The sequence below is a fragment of the Rhipicephalus sanguineus genome, chromosome 10, assembly GCF_013339695.2.
Source record: "Rhipicephalus sanguineus isolate Rsan-2018 chromosome 10, BIME_Rsan_1.4, whole genome shotgun sequence".
NCBI classification, from domain to species: domain Eukaryota; kingdom Metazoa; phylum Arthropoda; class Arachnida; order Ixodida; family Ixodidae; genus Rhipicephalus; species Rhipicephalus sanguineus.
Window position 1 is genome coordinate 43,052,658 of NC_051185.1, and position 17,021 is coordinate 43,069,678.

Consider the following 17,021-nt stretch of genomic DNA (forward strand, 5'->3'; position numbering starts at 1 on the left):
GCGCACTTCTGGTTTGAACAAAATATGAAAGATAAACAACAAGTATACCTTAAATAGAAGCACAAAACAACAGAAAAAGCAAGCTTCAAAGAGGCCAGACAATGCAACAATTCCTTCAATATAAGTCCAATCATAGAGCTGTGCAGAAACTTTTCAAAAAAGTGTGTCGGGGGGGGGGGGGGAGGATTTATGTACGCTAGAGCCTCCATCTTCTTTCGGGAATAAGAGCGGCGCTAATAAAGAACGCTTGCTATAATTCATCATCAATAATAACAAAAAGACCTGCGGAAAGGTCGCGTTCCGTTATCTTGTTCTATTAACTTACGAATAACATGCTAAATTAACTTCGGAACGGACACGTACGAATATGGCAAGATAAGAGATAGTATGCAGTTGCGAAGGCTGTTAAGATTGTGATCGTAGGCGCTCTCCGTTTCTTTGATCAGAACAATTAACTGAAACGTTTGAATAGCCCAGGACTATTCTAGATCCTTTGAAGTATCGCTTTTTTTTTCTTCGTCTAATTAGGCCTTGCTCTGGATACATCCAAATGGTGAAGGATAATAATGCGAGAAAATCGATAGCTTCAATAATGCAATGACAGCGGAAAAAAATATTTCTGCTATTTCACTAAGAAACAACAGTTTCCATATAGTATCGACAACAAGCTCGACTTTAAATGTGCTTTTTCATTTATCTCTCTCTCTCTCCTTTTTCTATAAAACACGAGGGGAGACGATGTGCCTCAAAGCATGACGGGAAAGGTAAATGTGAACGCCAGAGCTATATATGGTCAGCCTGCGAGAAAGTGTTTCGTGAGCATTTCTTCTTGCTTTCTGCAAATGAGGCAGCCCAAACACACTTATTTTCATTGCCGAATATCACGAAAACGCCTTGTATTGTACTGCTACTTGCGCAAGTGTTTTTTGTGTTGATTCATCCTACAAATACCGTAATGAACAGAGGCCAATATCGGGGATATTGCCTCCGAAACAGATGCTTCTTCTCGCAATAACTGGGCTTTTATTTCGGGAAAAGCGCATGCAATTCGGGCGTAATGGGCACTTTCAGCAACGCGGATTGTAGCATATTCCACCATCCGATTACATTCTCTCATAGAAATACACCATAGAGCCATAGTACCGTATATTCACTATACAGCCATAAGCGGTATCTTTACAACTGTGTACGGTAGTGCATTATATTTTTGTTCGCCAGTTATGAAGAGTGTTCACGTTGCAACAAGAGCTTGAACTCGATTGTGCCGTAAATTACACCTCCAGCACCTAACGTTCTTGCATTCCCCCGCAGTATTTCGTGAAAATCACTACGCACGATTACACTACCGAAGGCATTTTCAAGTTTCATTTCATGTTCAACCCCCTGTGCGTCGTAAATAATGACAAAACGATGGAGGCGAAATGCTAGAGGCCCATGTACTTAGATTTAGGTGCACGTTAAAGAATCCCAGGTGCTCGAAATTTCTGGAGCCCCCCACTACGTCATTCCTCATAATCATATCATGGTTGTGGGAGGTAAAACCAAAACACTTATTAATAAATAACGAGAAAAGAAGTGTTTCATCTTTCTCGCGACACTTCTAAGAAACATGTAACCGTGGTTATGTTAATGTGTCTTTTTTTTTTCTAACGAATTCAGACAGCAAAAAAGAGAGGGCGGACGAAGGAAATATCACAGAACACGGGTGCATACTTTCATTGGTATTCTCTTCGCCTGTCGCATTATTAATAATAATTGTTGGGGTTTACGCCACAAAACCACAATATGATTTCGACCCCCTGAAGTTCTTTAACGTGCACCTAAATCTAAGCACACGGACATTTTGCTTCCATGGAAATGCGGCCTCCGCGGAGTAGTCGTGGTTGGCTGTGAAAAACGAAGTAGTAAAAATAAGAAGTGCGGTCTAAGGTGAACATATCCCAAAGTTATGTTAAAATGTGATGCACCACGGGATTAAGCTCCTTTCACAGCCCGCCTTTTGGAAGGCAACTTTCGACAGAGTAAGAGCTTAATTAAGTAACTACGTGACACAGGAGACAACAAAAACAACAACAAAATCAAACCAACAGAGAACGCGAACTTTACGGTGCCACTGGATTCCAACACGAAGGGTTGGCTAGGTAATCCTGACAAGGAATTGTTTAGTATGGGCAAACTATTCTGCGGAAGAACATGGCTCATAAACATGCTAATGGAGACATGCAGATAGTATTCGCAGATACCTACGTAAACACAGATGTTTCACGTGTTCATCTCTACACAGTGTCGCAGAAAGGCTCCACTGAAAGTACGTATTGTGGGTATCCCTGCAGCGGTTACGACAGCAGGCGAAGCAGTGCTTCATGCAATCGCCGTAATGCAACCAGAAGAAGACGAAGAAAAAAGAAATGCAATCTGGGAGCCTCGAAACTCACCCACTCTTACAACGCCAGAAACCATGTGAGCTCTCCGGGTATCTGTTTGTTAATGACAGAAGTGAATGCACACACGTACTAGGTGAATTCGCTAATTATAGTCAGGCGGCTGTTACTGGGCCTCGCTAATTAAGACCGCTGCTGTCAGAACAACGAGAGTAACGACAATAACTAACTCGGCCGACGGTTTGTTTACCGATGCGGTAGCGCGTTGTTTTTTTTAGTCATTAGGGTCTCTCGCGCTGTATATTACGTAATGAGTTGACAGGCTCGGTGAGGCATTTGTGTGGATGGACTCTGAGTGCGGTATCCAGAAACTCTCGGATGCCTGACGCGGAAGAACTCTCTCGCCACAATAAAAGAACAAAATAACAATAATAAGTTACTTCTACGAATAATGTTAGCTGCCGTTCCTCCACCCGTTAAGTTAGCAGCCTATAAAACTCTAGTACGTTCCATTCTTGAATATGAGAGTATAGTTTGGAATCTCCACCAGATATACCTTGCCGATAGATTGGAAAGAATCGAAAATAAAGTATTGCCGTCATCACAGCGCCACTGCTCTTCGAAATGCCGCAGGAATTCCTACGCTTGCTTGACGGCGGCGGGTGGCAGCGACGAAACTTCTTTTCTTGCTTTATAATAATCGCATAAACGTGGATAAGCACGAGCACGTGAAACCACCGCACCGCCATTCCCGTAGAAAGTGTCATGATAAGCATATCAGGCAATACGTCACCGGCTGGGACACATTCTAATTTTCATTTTTTTTCCGGCTTCCATTGAAATATGGAACGCGTTGCCACGGGAAATTATTGCCCTTGATAGCGTAGAGAGTTTCGTGGAAAGGGTAGAAGAGCATTTGTGTACGCTATAACATAGGGGTGTTTTTTTTGTTGTTTTTTCTCCTGTCCTCTCCTGATTACGACGCTTACGCATTGTTTGTTGTTTTGGTTGTCATTACTAATGTCTAGTTTGATTAATTGTACATTGTACTCCTATGTGTACCTTTCGACCCACTCCCTGTAATGGTCTGCGAAAGACTCACAGTATTTGACAAATCAATAAATTAAAAAAAACTGCACGCAGAATCGCATTTGGGAGTTAGATTTAAGTGTTGCGTAAGCCTAGAGTCTTGTGGTAGAAAACTTTATGGTTGCAGCCTTTCCTGGAACGTTGTCGGGCGACATTGGCACGGCATTTTTCATTTTCTTGAAGAATTCATTTTCTTCCTAGCGTTCACCATTGTCTGGAACGGGCCCACGTGAGGATCATCCCGCGAACAACGGTGCGCGTATTTTGCATTAAACTTTCGCATAGTGGGAACATTAACGCGAAAGCGTCAAAGAGCTCGTTGCGCAGAAATTCTGTAGTCGGCATTGGTACCGGCGTTGTTGGCTATGAGCGAAAAATCAGCGTTGTCCATGACCGAAAAATCGATAATGATGCAAATAAAATAAATAATAAAAAACTTCGATGACCTGCTGCGTGAAAAGCAGGTGTTATGCCACAGAGCCACGCCATTTATTGAAACTGCTTCTGAAAAAACACTATACCAATGTCATGTAGTAGGAGGAGTCTCCTTAACGCATGTAATATTGGGCGGCAGAAGCGTAGAATCGCGCAAGGCGTGAAAACGAGTGAATTGCGCATACGAGCGGACGTTTTAAAGGCCCGCCCATTGCAAAGCGCTCAGGACATCTTTAATCATCCTCAGCAGCAAAAACATCAACAAAGTGAGCAGTTGCGTAGGTTCACGTGTTGCCTTACGGGCGCTTAGTGGGAGCTTCCCTGATTCTCAAAAGAAAGAATTATGGTGTAATGGGCACTTGGCAACTGTACTTGCAGTATGCATTCTAGGATAGTTTGGAAGGGCCATTGTTACGCGCACAGACGTTTGTTTCCTTGCGGCACGCTTGAGGCACCCACCGAGAACATAAACTAAGCTAGCAATTGAGAAGGCGATGAGCACGGGGCCAGATTACGCTATCGCGTTTAACTCCTGAAGGCGAAGCTCAAGCGTCCTCCAAGTTTTTCCTGATGCCTACAATCCTCCATGTTGGCTGTACGTTTTGTCATAGATAAGGTTTTTACTCATCCGCCAGCATAGGTCGGCCAACTGACTCGGACGCAGAACGAGACGTGAGTCTGAGTCTGAGTGAGTTGGGGTGAGTTTGAGTCCGAGTTAGTTCGGCTGAGACAGACTTGAGTGAGTGTGAATCCGAGTGAGTCCAGTTGAGAAAAATTTTGGTGAGTCTGAGTCTGAGTGAGCCCTAAGCACAAAATACATTTCTTGGGTGAGTCTCAGCGAGCTCCAAATTTTTGTGCCGACCCATGGTGATAACTACTCAACTTCAGCATTACTATCAGCCTTATGACGACTCACGTTGACACTCACTTGTACTCACAGATACTTCAACGCACTAGCGTTCATACACCAGCTCAATAATTACTGATCACAGGGATGTGTTGAGCCCCTCGCCCCCACCCCTTACAAAATTTTTCAAAGGACATTTTTCATAAAAACATATCGTGTGAGTCATATCTTTAAATAAAAAAATCACAACATATCCACGGAGTGAATTATGATGAGTGGGCGAAGCTGCGGAGGTTCATCGGTAAACCGTGAATCTTCCGTGAATTCTGCCCAGTACATCATCACCGACGTGAGATCGGGCGCGTTTATACTAAAGGTTCGATGAGAGTTATGACGACTTGCAGCTCACTTTAATTTTACATGTACGCTGTGAATTCTCATTGTTTAATCACGCACAGGAGAAATCGCACACACGCACTACCTTGGAGGTCAAAATCCAGTGCCTATATATACGGGGTGGTCAGTGAACGGTTGTACAGCGCGAGCTGTCGGTTTTTTCAATCAAGACGCTGCCTCGCGACGCTGCCTGCGTCGGCGCCGCTGCGCCGCGAGGCAAGATAGGAGAGGAGAAAGAGGGGGAAGCGTAGGAGAGGAGAGGGCGATACATATCACGTACTGTCGCAGCGCATTGTCTTTAGGGAGCCTTCATGTGTGCACGCCCCCTCCGTTTTTAAGACTGGTTACACACTACTACGACGGGGACGAACGGGTGCCGCTATAAGGAGCTTTGACCCTAAAATGTCCTTACTTGATTGCAATAACTGATAACTCGTATATATAGGTACGAGATAAAAATGCACCTCGTAGAGCACCGATTATGCGTTATATTGGCGTTTAAGTGCGTTGATATCCTGAACGAAAATGCTAGTTTTACGCTAATGGGCTCATGAGTCGACTCACTCAGAGTCACTCAGAGGCAGACTGAGCCGTAAGTCTGAGTCTGAGTGAGTCCGAGTGATTAATATTTAGGTGACCTTGAGCCAGTATAGGTCCAGTTGAGAAAAAAAAATTTAGTGAGTCTGAGTCAGAGTGGGTCCGGCTGAGAAATATTTTGGTGAGTCTGAGTCCGAGTAAACGCTAAGAGCAAAATATATTCCATGATTGAGTCTCAGTGAGCACCACATTTTTTGCCGACCTATGCCCACCACGAAACTTTTCAACGAAGAGCTCAGAAAAAGTGTTCTTTTAGAGTTGTTTTGCACCACTGCTACAACACGTTCATATAGTGCAAATATATTAAGGGTAAAGCCTTACATGCCTCATAGGACGCGAAAAGGGACCGTCGGCGTCGGCGTCAACACGAGGGATGCAAAAAATCATGATCGTCGGATGTGACGTCATCATGGCGTCACAGATCGCCAAATCTTGTGACGTCCTCATGACGTCGTCACGACATGACTGCGACGTCACATGGGGACGTCGTGACTAGCGAGTCACGTTGCAGTCATGTCATGTGATGACTTCATCATGTGACGTCACATTACTGTGACGTCACATGATGAAGTCATCACACGACGTCATCGCTTGGTCAAAGGTAGGCCGATCGCGGAGGCAGGGCAAAACCAGAGGCGCAGAAAACTTCCAATGCCACCGATCCTGGAGGCAGTGCAAAACCAGGTTATGTGCAGAGAGCTTTCGGAAGGGTTCGGTGGAGGCAAAATACATTGAATGAGAAGAAAAAGAAGGCGGCTTTAACGTTCGAGTCGGCTTAGGCGCATGCATAATGGGCCCTGTGAGGTTCTTTTTTTTTTGCATTCTACAATCGCGAGTTTTTAGCCCAGTAAGTAAGACACTCGCCTTCTGAATTACATCAGAAACCTAGTATCGGCAAGAAAAAAGACTTTTTATATATTTAGTTCTTAGTAGCGCTTCGTTTTACGAGACAGATGGATAGACCGACGGACGTGTAACGGTTTTCTCATTGAGTCGGCACCGAAATTCTTACGCACTCAAAATAAACGTCAGCAAGCGATTCTGTCGGTTCTACACTCACATACTCCGCTGTAGCAGCACTTTCTATCTGCCTAGATTGAGTTGCTGTCTTCTTCCAGTGAAGATGACTCATGCCCTTCATCCAAGATTCATCACCATCATCAGTTTCAGCCTATTTAAGTCCACTGCAGTACGAAGGCACCTCCCAATCATCTTCAGTGCGCTCTATCCTCTGCAAGCCGATTCCCTTTTATCCCCGCGAACCTCTTTATTTCGTCACTTCATATAACTCGCTGCCCTTCTCGACTGCGTTTCCCGTCCCTTGGTAACTATTCCACTGCTTTAACTCACCACCGGTTCTCTAATAATAATAATAATAATAATAATAATAATAATAATAATAATAATAATAATAATAATAATAATAATAATAATAATAATAATACTAATATCTGGGGTTTAACGCCCCAAAACCACGACATGATTATTAGGGACGCCGTAGTCGAGGGCTCCGGAAATATCGACCACCTGGGTTTCTTGAACTTGCGCAAAATTTCTAAATCTAAGTACATGGGCTTCAAAAATTTTCGCCTCCATCGAAAATGCAGCCGCCGCGGCCGCGATTCGATCTCGCGACCTTCGGGTCAGCAATAATAACTTAATAACTATATCCATGAGCTACACAGATGTAACTGATCTCAGGCATGTCTTTTTTTTTTTTTTCATGTGGCACCCTATGAGGTCACCGTTCGTTGAAATATAAATGTGGAACAAGAAATATATTTCAAAATCAGCGTCCAGATTTCAGTCATTCTGGAGACTGCTATCGTTATGTATTAAGCATCCTGATGTCAAATTTCCTTTTAAGAAATGAGCCATATATGATTATTTGGGAAAAGCCTTCTTTCAAATGGCGACGTTAGCTAACACTTTGTTCCACCGCCGCACTTCAGCATGCCTCGTATTCATATCGCCCTACTGCTATGTAAAACCCCGAAATTTAATTAATTTCTTCTCACAATCGTGTACGTATTCAATCCTCGCCACTCTCTTCATCTGACAAGAAGCCGAAGATACACTTAAACCGTTTCATTTCAACTACAGTGCATGAAAAGCAGGTCTCGCCAAGGTGTTCTGTCCTTTCTTTATGTACTTTTCGCGCAATTGTTCTGGCCTCCCCTGATTGGGGGCACATAAGTTTAGCTATATTTATCCGATATATCCTTATATCTATTACATGGGCTGTTAAAAAGAATTGAAACACTTATAGATTTCCTGTAAAGAAGATTACAGTTGTTATAGGTTGGGAAAGCGCGTCCCTTTTGGAGTTTTAGATATTTCTAAGCGAGTAATTTAGAAGAGAGCACTGAAAGCTGACAACAACGAAGCTAAATGAAAGCTTTATGTCTTGCAATTCTACTCATTAATTCTTCGTTGGTAAAGTCCGGGCTACGTCAAGCAAACTCACCAAACGCGCCAATTCTGATGTAAAAGAGCAGACTCCCCACTTTATCCGTACATTGTTTCCAGTCTCAAAATAGAGCGATATTTTCAGCGATTAGTGGGGTCACTGGCAGTGTCAAAAGCCATAAATGACCCTAAACCTCTCCGGCCACACGTACCTCCAAGACAGAGCGATAAAGCGGCCATTGTTTTAAAGTGTATATTGACGTTCGAAAGGCCCCCGCACCGAGCGGCGGTTATAGCCCCCGGTTAATCCGTTCTTTCTGCCCTGTCTCAATAAAACCTAATTTATTTCGTCGTCCGGCACTTGAACCTCCTCCTAAATCTACTTTATCGGCCGCTTTGTTCCCAGCACAAGCGTACACGGCGTAGTGGAGAACACTAATCCGAAGGATTTGCAGGATGTGTAATGGCTTTAAGACCTCTCTCGGCTATGTATTTATAACGTGCACTACACGGTTTCGGCGCAGGGTTGTAGCCGCTCATAGATTTTCCTTAACACTTCAGGGGTGCTGACCTACATAAAGAGGAAAATAAAAAAAACAAAATATATTTTTCGTCTAATTCCAAGTATAGGACATACACAATATTGCCGTGTCTGACGGAGAGGAGTGGTTAATTTATACAAGAACGTCGGCGTGTCTCAGCGAATAGGAGGCCGACCTTCCGTGGGGGCAACAATGCATTGTTCCAAATCCCCATCCACAAAAAAACTAAGAAATTTCAAGCTCGCTTTAAGTGCCCTTAATCAAAAAACACCGTTTTTCGTGCATTTGTTTTAGGGGAGGCGGGGAGTACAGCGGGGCTTACGCGCTTTATACATAGGTCTGGTTATAAAACTTACTTCGTGCTGACATTTCAGCATCATAGGCATTGTTTCAGGGATGAGCCACGTTCCTTCTGAAAAAAAAATACACTCGCCGGTGTCAGGTTTTTCGCTAAGAATGCCGCCGCCGCCACCGCCGCCGCCACCGAATTCTTAACTCACAAAAATTGGGGAGCGGCGTAGCATGCAGAGAGGGGTGTCTCAGCTCCACTAACGTGAAACCTGTGGATGGGCGAAGCATGCAGTGTGCGCCGGTGTTTCCGGCGCACACTGGTAATGGGCAATGAGAGACAGAAGAAAGATTAGACACAAAGACTCGCAGTCCCCTTGTAGTTAACGTACACGCCGCGAATCTTTATTGTTCAACTACGCACAAGAGAAATCTCCCACCAGCACTACATTGCAGTTCAAGATCGAGTGCCTATATTTACGGGGTGGTCATTGAACTATTGTGCAGCGCGAGCAGTCGGTCTTTAGGGGCAAAGCACCTTAGGGTCTCGGCGTGTCGGCGTGCATCGTGCCATCGTCGTCTACTGTCGCATGTGCATCGTCGTCTGCTTCCATTTTCTTGAGCGCGAGAGAGGGCACCACCGCCTCAGCGCTCGCCGTGTGGCGAGAGAGAGCGGACGGCGCACGTTGACTATGGAAACGCTCTTTCTGTGATGAATACTGAACAGCTGGCGAGGAACAAGAACGTGTCTGCTAGCGAGTTTCTTGATTGAAAAAACCGACTGCTCGCGCTGTACAACCGTTCGCCGGCCACCCCGTATATGTAGGCACTGGATCTTGACCTGCAATATAGAGCCGGTGAGAGATTTCTCTTTTCCGTAGTTGAACAATAAATATTCTTAACGAGCACATTAACTAAAAGTGGACTGCGGGTCTCTGTGTCTAATATTTCTTCTGTCTCTCATCGCACATTAGCAGTGATATTGCTGTGGGATATACCGGGGCACACTGCATGATTTGCCCCTCCAGAGTTTTCACACTAGTGGAGCTAAAACACCCTTCCTTATATTCTTCGCCCCTCCCCAATTTTGCTGTTGTTGTAACATCTGCCACATGGCTCATACCCACTGTGGGGGAGTGGCGAAGAATTGATCTCACGAATTTTTCTATCAAGAAACTCGCTAGCAGACGCTGCCTGCGTCGGCGTTGTCTCTCGCGGGTGAGGGCTCGTTCTCGTTCCTTGCGAGCTGGTAGTTGAGCGTTCATCGCAGAAAGAGCGTTTCAATAGTCAACGCTCGCCGTTCGCTCTCTCTCTCGCCACACGGTAAGCGCTGAGGCGGTGGCGCCCTCTATTGCGCTCAAGCGAATGGACCGTCCCAAGAGCAGACGACGATGCTCGATGCAAGCCGACACGCCGAGGCCCTAAGGTGCTTCGCACCCTAAAAAAAGTTATTGCATTTTCTTGCAATACACAATAACGGTATTCCGCTACATGTACAGTCGGCCAAATCTTTACTTATCGTGCGCGAGCGCCAACTTTTTTGTGCGTCAGCGCCGTAGGACGGAGCCAAGTTGCAAACAGGGCGAGAGTAAGCGCAAAAAAAAAAAACAGCATTTGCGTCGCCAGATGACGGCCGGACTGGAAAGACGCGCGTGGCCAGATAACAAATGAACGATCAACATTTGTCAGCTTATCTCATGCGCGCGGGCGTGTGACGTCTGCGCATTTCATTTTCTCGGTCGCTTGCCGATCTTCGGAATATAAGATACGAGCAAGACGCGCTGCCTGTTCGTCTGAGCCGATTTAATGCAGGGTGACGTTCCCACGAAGGAACAGCCAAGCAGACGATGGGCCCAGCTGAGCGCGCTTCGTGGGCATGCGTTTACTCTCGCCCCGTTTGCAACTTGGCTCCGTCGTACGGCGCTGACGTACAAAAAAAGTCGGCGCTCGAGCACGATAGTTAAAGGTTTGGCCGACTGTACACAGCGTTATTGGCACATGTTCACTGTTGGCTAATGACTGCGTGCTTTACCGTACTGTGACTAGAACAGGACAGAAAAAAATTATTGAAAGCTAATTGAATATAAAGGGGGAGGGGTTAGCAAGGGAGGGGGCAGGGTCTCATCGAGAACTTCACGCTGGACACAGCCACCCGTCCAACCTGGTCGACCAGCGGTTGCTGGACCGTCATGTCAGACCTAACATCTGTGAACAACCAACCATCTGTCAAAAAGAACCTTGACAACTTGCCAAAGTGCTGTAAGCTTTCGCAAATGACCTTTTACCCTAAAAACGCATGTCAGCATTGCGCAAGTAGTGGCAAGTCTGAAGGAAGAGACGATCTGGGCGGCCTTCCATGTTTCTCTTTATTTTTTCTTTCTTTATCTCTTTCTTTCTCTTCATTTCTCTTCCTTGTATTTGTTTTTTGTTCCTGTTGCTTTCTATTTCTTCCTTTCTCACTTTATTTCTTTCTCTTTCTCGCTCTTTCTATATTTCTTTCTCTTTCTTTCCTTTCTTTCTCTCTCTCTCTCTCTATTTATCGCTTCCTCTTTCTTTCTACATCTTTCTTTCTCTCTGTCTTTTTTTCTCTCTGTGTTTTTCTGTCTTTTATCTTTTTATGTCTTTATTCCCTTCATTATCTCTATTTTCCTTTCTTTCCTTGTATCTCTCGTTTTCACGTGTTCGTTTTGTTTACACTCGCATCTGCTCTACAAGGTAGCGGGGCTTGCCCAATTCCTGCGGCGCATACCCACTTGAGGAGTTTTGCACGACGGAGCAAGTTACCGACAGCTTAAAACAGCTTCACTGTAAAGAGAATGAAGAGAGCGCGTGCCGGCTCATGATGACTAGAGGCCGGATTTTTAGGCACTAAAAAGCTTGTTTTAGGCGCCAAAATTAGGCAGGCAAAACAAGGTTTTAGGCTTCCAAAAGAGTAAACATAGGCACAATAAATTTTCACATAAATGCAAATAATTTGAGAAGAAGACGCGCGCGAGCTCTATCTACACGAAAGGAAAACAAAAATGCTATTGCGTAATATGGCACAAAGGCGTTAAAGAGTCGAACTTAGCCGTGCAATGTGGTTTGTCCCGCACGGTTCGCAGAACACGGTCCCTCCCGCGTTCTGCACGGTGACTCAAGATTCCACTGTCGAGTCGACATACTCCTGGGTGTCTTCTCGGCATGACTGAGAAGGGCAGAGCACGAGCAGATAGCCAGATCGCTAAAACACCAGAAATGAGAGATTCCTCCTATTGTTCGGGTCGAATCGCGTAGAGCCAATTTCTCCCCTGCCAATGAATCACTGGCGTAGCCAGGGGGAAAGGGGGTTCAACACCCTCCCCCGAAACCTTTCAGTTTTGCATGCGTATAGTGTATGCACGCATGCATACAAGCTCAATCACGAACCATAGAGTATGGCTGAAACCCGCCCAACCCCTCCCCTCCGAAAAAAATTTCTGGCTACGCTGATGCAGTGAACACCGTACAAGGTAACTTACAAAAACAAAAGCCCTGTTCACAACATATTTTTCTGTCTTTCTTAGGGGCAAAGCTCCTTATGCCATCGGTCTGTCCATCCTCCGTTTGTTCGTTTGTTTGTAGTAGCCACCTCTATTTCGTGATAAGCGCGCGTTCTGGTATGCAGTAGAAGAAGAAGACGACGTTGACGAGCGAGACTCTCGTGCGTGTTCGCCTGTGTGGCGTTCTTTCTTCTTCACTACGTCTCGTGTTTTCAACGACGCCCGAAGACAACATTTCAGACAACATTTCAGGTCAGAGGCTCCCTCTTGGCGCGCTTTTTCTTTCGCTGGAAGACAAGGCTACAGAGACCCACCCACAAGATAGCCGTTAACTTTGCAGTGGTCGAACGTCTTGGCAAACGATTACCGTTCTCATGTTTTCTTTACTTGTTGTTGCCTTCTGTAGTTTCCCGCCTACCATGTAAGCCTAGCTGGTTTTAGGTCAAGCTTGTACACGATGTGGAACGGGACCCCATACTTACTGCGGTGGACGTTCTCTATCTTACCGAGACGTGGAACGCCAAAAGGCCGTATATCAAAGGATACGTTCCAGTCATGTGCATCGATGATGCAGAGCGTCCTGCAGGTGGTGTGGCCGTATACGTCAAACAGAAAAGGCACAAGATCTGAAACTACTACCAACGACACAGAGCCACAACGGTGAGTATGCTGCCATCGATTTTGATGGATGCATCATCATGACCATGTACCTTATAATTGCACCCAATTTGTCGATTCGGAATATCAAGACATTCATTGACACGGCATCGTGTAATTATGACAAGTACAAGAATAGACCATTTGTGTTAGTTGGTGAACTGAATGTCGATATTAGCGAAAAGAACAATGAGTGGTTAATACAACACATGGCAGCCAAATATGCTCTCACGTGCACGTCCTTTGATCATATGAAACCAACGACCATCCGAGGTACGCGTATACCACCTGGTATTTTCAAATTTCCAATTGCAATCCGTACAGGAACCGCTATCCCTTCATTTCACGGACCATAAAGCCGTGATAATGAAGGGACAACGCAAGCCAAGCATCATCTAATTAAGAAAAATAAAGGTTTGATGTTTGTAATATACACACAGTGTTTCTCACAATTTATAAGACAATTGATGGGGCGTTACACAGAAGATTCACGGTTTACCGATGAAATCCTCCGGAGCTTCACCCCACTATTCATCATTCACCAAGTGGATATGCTGTGATTTTTTTAGGGGCGAAGCTCCTTAAGGCGGCACCCGTTCGTCCCTCGTCGTGCTCGTAGTAGTGAGTAACAAGTCTTACCCTTTGACCTCCAAGGTGGTGCCGGTGGGAGATTTCTCCTGTGCGTTGTTGAACAATAAAAAATTCGCAGCATGCGCGTTAACTAAAAGCCGAATTCTTCTGTCTCTGTAGAAGTGTAAGTGTTAGCTAAAAGCCGACTTCTTCTGTCTCTCATTCCCATTAGCAGCCCTTGTTTACCTCCAAGGTAGTGTCTGGTGAGATTTCTCCTGTGCGTGATTAAACAATAAAAATTTTGTTCAAAACGGCGTTGATTGATGAAATAAACCAACGAAAGACGCCAGATGTTTTGTAAAAACAAAACGAAAGAACGCCAGATGTTTCTAAAGCAAGAGGAAAAGACGCCAGCTGCTTAACGAAAGACGCCAGATGTTTTCTAAAGCAATGGTTTTCTAAACAATGAAAATTCACAGCGTACATGTAAAATTAAAGTGAGCTGCAAGTCGTCATAACTCATCGAACCTTTAGTATAAACGCGCCCGATCTCACGTCGGTGATGATGTACTGGGCAGAATTCACGGAAGATTCACGGTTTACCGTTGAACCTCCGCAGCTTCGCCCACTCATCATCATTCACTCCGTGGATATGCTGTGATTTTTTTTTTTTGCTCTTCACTCTCCTTTCTGCTGACGACTCTCCTTTTTGCTGACGACTCTCCACGGTCTCGCATTCGCGGACCGCGCACGCCATGTCTCTGTGCGGCGGCGAATGTGCATGTCCCATTTCACGGCTGTTAGCAGTTGTTTCTGGGGGTTGGTTGAAGTACACGACAAGGTTGAACCCCATAGTTCCTAACAATCAGTGTTGCGGGGTAGCATGAATAACGGTCTCAAACTGCTCCCGGGAGCGCAACTTGAGGCTAAATAGTGTTAATACAAGCACCAATTTTGAAAATAGGCATTTATAGGCATTTGTGAGCATTCAGGCACAAACGCCAAAAATAGGCATTTATATGCACTATAAAAACACTATAAAAGCCTTTCTTAACCTCTAATTCATGCTCAGATATCAAAGTGGCACGATAGGAGTGCAAGGAACAAAATAGGCATTTGCCTAAAATCCGGCCTCTAATGATGACCATAGTTTTTTTACGACGGAGCACAGGTTACCTAAAGCTTACTTATTTATTCAAAATGGGAAATTTATTTGAAATTTATTTATTTAAAAAATTTTCAATAAAAATGTGAAAATTTCCCTTTTCCTGCTGTCACAATTGCTTTCTCTAAATATTCGCGCACGAGCAGATGTACCAGCGAAATAATTAATACCGCACCATGATCTGGGAACAACATTGCCCAATCGCTTCTCGAATTCGCGCGGATCTCAGGTAATTCTCTTTAAGCAGTAAGCCCTCGGGTTTCACAAAACCCTCAGTGTACTCGCATTACAAATCGTTTTGTGGGAAATACGGTGGAAGTGAAAATCGAATTCACCCGCACATCGCATCGACCTACGAATGTGCGTTCAGCGAATGTGCGTGAAGCTGTCTCCCCCTTTCTCTCTTTTTACAAGTGCACGCATATACATTACTGCAATCAACATTGTGACATCGGTCGCCGGTAGCCCCATTCATGCCCCTTGCTGTCCGCAGTAGCGATTCCGCGTATCAAAAGTATTTGCCGAAAAATTAATCTTTTCAGTGAAACTGCAGAGCTTCGTAAGGAAAATTTTTCTTTTTTTTTTTGCTGATTGTGGATGCAAACGTAATGACGTGAACTTCGGATGGGTAGCACGAACGCAACGCAGGCTGCTATAATTATCTTAAGTTTAAGTTAAGTTCAGTTTTTCCTCTGCTTCACTGAACGCCACTGGCATGGATTGGCACTTCCATCCACTTCGACACCGTGTCGCTGTTCATGATGAGGAAGCCACTCCTCGTCTTGCCTAACCTTTTCGGCTCAAAAAATAGATTACTCGAGAATATTTCAGATAATTCACTGCAACCCTACGTCACGCAAAATGGTCGAGTACTGCGCACAATCAATACTGCGACAGCCGTCGCGTACGTTCTTGGCATTATAGGACCATGGACTCGCTTTCTTTGTTTCCTCGTTTGCTTACTATAACAAAAGGCGTTTCCACTAGGGCTTCTTGGTTTTTTCATTATAGACTTGTATCGTCGCAAGTAAAACAAAGACAAACAAAAGTACACAGTGACGCACAGGGAATGTTTAGTGTGCCACTATGTTTTTCTCTTGTGCGTGTTTTAAGCGCGATAGTACAAATAAGTGCTGTAGCAAATTGACAGGCTACTGGGCTCTTACAAGAAAGCCCTTCAAAGCTGTCGCACTCACATGGTCAACTAATTCAAGGGTTACGTTAAGTGACCTTTTAACCACAGAGAAGCACTCGAACTTAAATAACAGCTTCAATGTGACACACGTGCCTTGTTTCACGACCCACGGCGGCCACCCATTTCCCCTGTGAACTGCTGCGTTGTGGCGAACGCTCCAAGGCTGCTGCACGACAGCACCCAAAAATGTAATCGAAAACCAAAAGATAAGTATGAATAAAGAACGAAGAGGGAAATAAGTGCTGACTCACGTCAGAAATAGAGGATGCGCCTGTAACTACAGCCTTCCTTGCACTCGGAAAGAAGTGTGTAGCATGGTCTAGCAAGCCCTTCAAGAGTGTATCTTCCGCTCTTTGCAGTGTCCGCCCATGTACAGGCTGCATTCAGGCTCCTTGGAGCCGTCTTTCAGGGCTAGTCTTTCGCCCACACGAGTACTGCAGTCTTTACGAGCACACGCTCTAGGTTGAGCTTCGCGCGGAAGAGCACTCAGAGTCGTAAAAAGTCAGCGAACAAGTTTCACCTATAGTATATAGATCTAATGCCGACAGAAAGTCTCAACGCCCCCCGCCTCCCCCCCCCCCCCCTTCTCGGCCGTGTACTATGTAGAGAGACGTCTCCGAGGTTCTAATTCTACTTCACTAAGTTTTCCGTGATCACGGGCACAATGCCTCTCCAACGTCTGATATGTCCACGGCTTACTGCCGCTCTGCGAAGATATCGATTCAGTCTGTGGAACACATGAAAAGGTCGAAAAGCATTTTTTTTATCTGTTCACTTGCTCTTTCGTGTGGCTCAAGTTTCTTTTCAAAGAAATGCGTGAAGGGATTATTCCTCTAGGGTTCACTAAGTGGCCTATTTTGGCACATGCTCATTGGATGGAGCTCGACATCCGGCGAATCGTCCGCCACTCGTCGCCGCCGACTTCCAAG